This window comes from Littorina saxatilis, linkage group LG12, assembly GCF_037325665.1.
Source record: "Littorina saxatilis isolate snail1 linkage group LG12, US_GU_Lsax_2.0, whole genome shotgun sequence".
Classification (NCBI taxonomy): domain Eukaryota; kingdom Metazoa; phylum Mollusca; class Gastropoda; order Littorinimorpha; family Littorinidae; genus Littorina; species Littorina saxatilis.
Window position 1 is genome coordinate 48,970,814 of NC_090256.1, and position 7,500 is coordinate 48,978,313.

Sequence of the window (7,500 nt, forward strand, 5' to 3'; positions counted from 1 at the left end):
CAGCTAAAACTAACGCATCATATCTACTCCATGTATATTTTCAAAAGAAGGCAAACAGATAAAATGACTGTGTATTTGTTGTTGGTGTAGTTGTCCCTGAAGGAGATCTTGTGCAATTCTCTCTCACACACACACACACACACACACACACACACACACACACACACACACACACACACACACTCACACACACACACTCGCACACACACACACACTCGCACACACGCACACTCGGACACACTACATCAGCATAATTATCATGGCAAAGCTTATCTACAATCATTAACCTACCCTAGAGCTTGCGTGTCAAGATAATATATTCTTGGAATTGTCATACGACTGAGAGTTAAAGATGTGGGCACACTCAGACAGGTTCACATGAGGTTATTTTCCCTGGTCCTCGCACTCCGAAGTCTATGATATTGTCCAGTGACACGTTGTCCTGCTGGCAACCAGCTCCGCGTGCTTGGTCATGAACGGTCACAAAGAAGACCATTATCTTCTATCTTCTATCTATATATCTATATCAATATACGGCTTGTGTGTGTCTGTCTGTCTGTCTCTCTCTCTTTCTTCGCGATGCACGGCCAAAGTTCTCGATGGATCTGCTTCAAATTTGGTGGGCATATTCAGGTAGACCCCGGACACAATCTGCTCGATGAAAATTTTCAACACGTGCTCTCAGCGCGCAGCGCTGAACCGATTTTGGTTTTTCTGTACATCCATTCCCAGTAACTCTTCCTTATCTTCTCCAGTGTTTTGCGCGTTTATCTCCCTTTCTTCGTGTGGCGTCAATCGCGAAGCCGGGTCCGGCGAAGCCGGGTACCCGGCGAAGCGGGTATTCATCTAGTATCTATATATATATATACGACTTGTGTCTGTCTGTGTGTGTGTGTGTGTGTGTGTGTGTGTGTGTGTGTGTGTGTGTGTGTGTGTGTGTGTATGTGTGTGTGTGTGTGTATGTGTGTGTGTGTTCGCGATGCACGGCCAAAGTTCTCGATGGATCTGCTTCAAATTTGGTGGGCATATTCAGGTAGACCCCGGACACAACCTGGTCGATGAGAATTTTTAACACGTGCTCTCAGCGCGCAGCGTTGAACCGATTTTGGTTTTTCTGACCTTCTTACACCCCCCTACCCCAACCCCCACCCCCCTGTGTGACTGACACCTTTCCTTTTTGGAGATTGTGTTGTGCTCAAGGACAGACATTGCATTTGTTGGCTCTGTTTCGTCATACAAATAAACATAATAAGACAATTTAAATCATCTTTAGAATTGGCAAGCAGTGGTGATTAGAATTGCCTGTCCTCAAGTGTATGACAGCGCAGGGAAGACCGTTTGCTGGAGTTGAAGTGTAAAAACTGGAAACACGTGTACTTTGTTGTTGTAAATACATCCCCTATCGTTACGCTTCCATAGCAAAAGGACCCCAAGGCTGAAATAAACTGCTGTGAGACTATCCAATGAGGCGACAATGCCCTGCCCTCATTTTTTGATCAAATTGATTAAAACTGTTGGTGAGCCTATCCAATGAGATTCCCCGAGTCGCTTCACGTGTCTCAATAACGGTGATAACTATAGTATACCCTTCCCTGTACTCAACCCATCTTCAGCCACTCAAATGGTACATAAAGCACGGAGCTGAATCTTAAAGGAAGTAAATGATACGGTTCATCGATGCCACTACTCCCAGACAAACAAAGAGAGTGCTGTATAAACATCTTGTATTCATTAACTTCTGGAACAAACACAATGTGCTTTAGCAGTACATAATGATGTACTCGTAGGTGTTGATCTGTAGTTGCTAAGAGATGTATGAGACTTTGAAAAAACACGAATACTGATCGGATTGTATGTGTCGAATTATCTCGGCCTGTGGCATTTTCTTGAAAACAACGCGTTATTGGAAGCAGTGCAAGTGAGAAACACACCGTTAAGTGAAAAAGAGTGTGAACACAGTCGAAATTAGGGTAACGTGAGAGAACCTGTCGTTTATAGAAAAAAAGAGCAATATAACATTAAAAGGAAACTAATGTTACTGTTATCTGTTTACCTGTTTCGAATAGAAGAGCGATATTGTCAGACAAAAATGGCCTTTAAAACAAGAAACCCCTTTGACTGATATATATCTGTTTACCGGTTTTTGAATAGTAGGGCGATAGTGTCAGAAAGCTGCCATATTAGACACTGTCCGTTTTTTGGAACATGCACTGTCAGTTATAATGGAACATCGCAAAAACTTGAGAATCGTTAAAGGCCTTCAGAAACTAAGCCTATGTTTTGGCTTAACGCGCTCTTTTCCTTACTGTTACATTCAAGAGTCTTGTTATTGTGTTACTACGAAGTCTTAGGATCGGGTTTTGGTATTTGCTTTAGATAAGATTACATACATTAAAATGTAATTGTGGCTCTTTTAGATTTGATTAAAACGGGTGCATGTGACAACTGATAAGATCTGTCCCACAATTACAAACAAGACGGTGTTAACAATAATTATGATGACGTCAGAAAAACTCAAGACTCAAGACTCAAATTTGTACTGTCCTTATTAAAAACAAAAGCAAACAACCCAAACAGCAAGACAAATATTGAGGCGGCAACAGGCTTTCGAAGCTTGCAAACAAAATGGCTAAACTGAGGACGACAGCAGAGAATAGCTCGAGCAAACATCCCAAGAAGAGCAATGGAAAAGAGAGTTGTGGAAGTCTCGTGAGAGATACGCCGTCGCCGTTGAGACCATCTGCCCGACTGAGATCTGATTTATGTATTACTTCTTTGCTCTTCCCTCCCCTTCTTCCCTCCCTTTCTGTTTCTGTCTCGAAAATTGTACGTCGTCTTCACTCTTCAATCAATCAATCAATAGGAAGCTTATATAGCGCGTATATTCCGTGGGTACAGTTCTAAGCGCTTGTCGAAGAGTTGTCAACACAGGACTAACTCTTCTCACCCTCCCTTCCCTATATGTTTTTCTAATTTGTTAAATCTTGTTCCCAGAAACATTGTATTTCTATTTCCATTCTCCTTTTCTGATACCTTCTCAGCGGATGTGTACCCCCCGCCTCCCCCCCCCCCCCCCCCCCAAACTTTTTACTTTTAAATGTTTGCTCGAAGCAGTGTTTTATTTCACGTCCTTTCAACCGGAATTAAGACCAATCGCTTGAGGCCAAAAGCACAATGGTACCTCTTCGTTTTACCGCTATGAATGATGGTCTTTTATGTCGAGGCCACAGCTGCATTGGACGTTTTTTGTCTGAAACACTGTCTACAGTTTGTCACCAGCCACCTGCTGGTCGGCGGTTGTCAAACAATGGTTGCTTCCACTCTCCCAATCAGTGTGTGTGTGTGTGTGTGTGTGTGTGTGTGTGTGTGTGTGTGTGTGTGTGTGTGTGTGTGTGTGTGTGTACTGTGTGTGTGTGTATGTGTGTGTGTGTGTGTACTGTGTGTGTACTGTGTTGTGATTGTGTGTGTGTGTACTGTGTGTGTGTTGTGATTGTGTGTGTGTGTGTGTGGAATGTGTGTGTGTCTGTCTGACTGTGTGTGTGTGTGTGGGGGGGGTGTTCTTCCGTTGAAAGCTTCCGAATTTCCGTACAAAAAGTTCCGCCGGAAGTGATTTTACCCTTCTCTCTTCTGTATATTATGATCACTGTCTTCGAAACTGAGGTTTGTATGATGTATTTACTTCTTAGCATCCCTCGTTGCTAGAAGGTTTGTTAAAAGGTCGTAGTTGTAAGCACATATTTTTTTCTCTGGTCCGTATATGTGTGTGTGTGTCTGGTGCCTGGTGTGTGTGTGTGTGTGTGGGTGGGGGTGGGTGTGTGTATGTGTGTGTGTGTGTGTGTGGGTGTGTGTGTGTATATGTGTGTGTGTGTGTGTGTGTGTGTGTTGTTGCACGAATGGACATGATCGTTCGTCACACCTTTGCGTGTCTGCCTTTGTGTTTGCATGTGTGTGGGCGGGTGTGCTTCTAAACAGCGAATCTTAAGGCAAAAACTAGTTGTCGGATTTCAGTTAAGAATCATGTTGAGAGCTGACTTGAAGGAAATTTGTACCAGATCACACACGGGGGAAAAACTCCGTACCTTAGGGCAGAATAAGGCTAAACATTGATCGCTGTACAGACCAAGCAAGCATTGAAACACATCCCAGCTGCCCGTCAAGACACAGTCCGACTGCATGATTATTGGGTTAAGTTTCAGTTAATTCATTCAAACTGCTTCTATCCATTTTGATTTGGTGTGAACTAAAGTTTAAAGTTGGAATGTGGGGCAAAAAGTTTAAATCACTCAGGTTTTTTTTTTTTTTTTTGCACTTGTAAATCAAATCTCACATCTAGTTCAGCGTGGGACTTAAAGTGCTATTGTTGTGCACGTAGCAGCAACGATGTCCTAGGGCCGGGGTATTGTCCTTATTCCTCTACCCGCTAATTCCTCTCCCCGCTATTTTGTCACTGTCTTCCCTCCGTTGCCTCCCTCTACCCATTCCCATTTTCCCCTTTCATTGTAACAGGCGTCGGATCTATTTTCCTTCTACTCGGTTTTCGATGCATTCAAGCGACTGAAAGGAGACAGGAATTGGCCGAAAGGAGACAGAACTATTAATTTGATTACAGTTTGATGGGAGACAACTTGTGACGAAAGGGACACAATTTGCAACATTGATCTGGGCTGTCTCTGAGGGACTTTTCCCATTTGCATCGTTCTATACAACGATTTAACTGGAAAAGCATCCAGAACATGTTTCCTCTCAGACCTGTCAACTCGAAAAATAAAGGTCTGTTACTCCTAAAACCACTGCCTTTCCATAGCTCTCTGACAACTGAAATGCCAAAGTATTGAACAATAAATCGATTGACTCACATAAAAAGCGCTGGCCGAAATTCTGTTGTTTTAAATTGTGTGGGGAAGTTGGTAAATTGTTGGATGTTATGAGATAGTGTAATTATCTCATGAGTGGTCTCTCTCACGTGTGTAGGATAAAGCACAATCATAGTGGTTATATAGCAATCCTGCTTGTGTCCTTCTTCTTCTTCTCGTTCGCTGCTGTAATCCTCAACACCTACAGACATTCAATGTTCTCAAAACAGAAATGAAGGTTTCCTGCAAGGATGTCCAATCTCATCCGCGCTGTCACGTGCCTTCCTAAGCAAGATTAAGCCGAGAACCAAACATACCCTCCATTCATGTATTTAATTTGCGTTGAACAAACCCTCCGTTTAATATGTAATTAAACGGGTTGACAAGTTCTGCTGCCACTTTGGATCTGTAGTTAACATTGTTCTCGTTGAACGGAACTGTTTTGAAATGCCAGATCTCGTAAGAAGAACACTCTGTGTAAGTGTTCAGAATGGATGCCATTTTTCACAAAAGCAAAGTCATTGTCAGCAGCACAAACAGAACCAGAACAGTTATGTGAATGAACTTCCTGAAGATAAAAACAATCAACAACTTCAACTACCTCGGGACAAAAATAATGAAACTTTTTTTTCTTGGCTTGACTTCGTTATGGAAGATTGATGAAGGCTTTCGTCGTCTGGAGCAAGCACGCTGCTAGCTGACGAAGTCTATTCGAAATAGGCAAGATCTGCCACAACTGCTGCAGGGGAAGGTCTAGGAAGGTGTTTGTGGTGTTGTAGAGTTGCTGTTTTTGCTGTGCTACAGTGGAACCACCATTTTAAGACCCCCCAATTTAAGACGTTCCGTTTGTAAGACCTTGATTGTGTAGATGTCCTGGTACATGGTCGTAGCATCTATAAATTGAACACCCATTGTAATACCCTCTCCAGTTTGAGTTTGGAGTTTTTCATATTTGTGGAGGTTTTATAAGGGGGTGGGGGGTTCACTGTCTGTCTTTTCTTCCGCGCTGACTCTGCTGCTGTCCTCGAAGAGTGAGATGACTGCATGTGGTGATGGTTTGTCGACATGGTTCCCTGTTGCTGGCCTGTGCTGCCAACTGGTGGTGGTCAGTGGCAGAGTAGGTCACTGCCTTCTTGAGGGTGCCCCTCTGTCACGGTGGCCAGGGATGAGGGGCACGAAGCGAAAGTGGATGAAATCCAAATGGGAGAGAACAAACCGCGAGGTCTGATTCGTTGTAATCACAACAAATCTCAATTTCAACCAATCCAACACCGCGGCTGACTCCCACCCGGACGGTAGCTATCTCGTGCACCTCGGCCCAGAGGTCAAATAGCACAATCTTTGGGAGGCGCTGGCTTTGAAGCATGGTATTTTAACAGCATACATCCGTACTATAAAACGAAGACTTGTCGCTGATTCGTATGACTGGAATATCGGAATGCATGATTGAACGTATCAAAACCAAACTAGTTTTATGCAGGTCGTTTCGTTGAAACCTTGAGTAACTTTCTGTATGGATGTAAGAAACCTGTACCACCACCACCACCACCACCACCAACTACAACAACAAGTTGTCTTTGGGGAATGGGATTTGCAATATACCGAACACCGTTCACTTTGATCACAAGACAATCGAATGCACAAGAATCCAGTCCAGCACACATCGGTGTGCTTACAACATCAAAATTAGGATGTCAACAGTGAGACGTCGAAAATTAACCTGGTTTGGTCAAAATACTACTCGCCATTTTGTCTTGCACGGACCCGTTTACCGTTTAAAGTCGCATATGACGTCGTCAAAGACATTTATCGTAAAAATAAATAAAATGGTGTGGGGGTATTACCTGGACAATGTGTATGTACAGTTTCATGAAGATCGGTGCAGTAGTTTTCTCTGAATCGCTCCACACTTACACACACACACACACACACACACACACACACACACACACACACACACACACACACACACACACACACACACACACCAGGGCCGGACTAGGCGAAGAGGAGGGGGGGTTGCCAGTGGTGGCCCAGGGGGATGTCCCCCCTGGCGGCAGGGGCGGATCAGTTCATTTTATGACTGGTTTTTTTTTTTTAAAGTATATTGTGAAGATATGGGTGTGAAGGCGCGAAGCGCCGAGCCGACGGCGCGAAGCGCCTAGCTTGCTAGGGGGGTCCGGGGGCATGCCCCCCCGTAAAATTTTGAAAAAAAGGATGCAAAATGGTGCAATCTGGTGCATTCTGAGGATGATCATTACCAGTTTCAGGCAGCAGATTTTGTCACTGATTAATACCCCAAAAATTGAAACTCAATGTAAAATAAAGAAATGCATACCTCATTCAATATTTTTATTTTTTGGCCGGGGGGGGGTCCGGAAACCCTAGAACCCACACACCCCCCCCCCCCCCCCTCTCGTTGTGGGGGTCAGGGGGCGAAGCCCCCTGAAGCTGACGGGTAGGTCATATTCTGAGATAGGAAAATGGTCGCTCCTTGCATGAAACGGCATAAAATAAGCAATAATAAAAAAAAATTAAATAAGTAAGGTACATGTTTGCGCAACCCCCATAACCCCCCCGGTAGTCCGGCCCTGCACACACACACACACACACACACACACACACGGCTTCTGACGAGGGTGACACC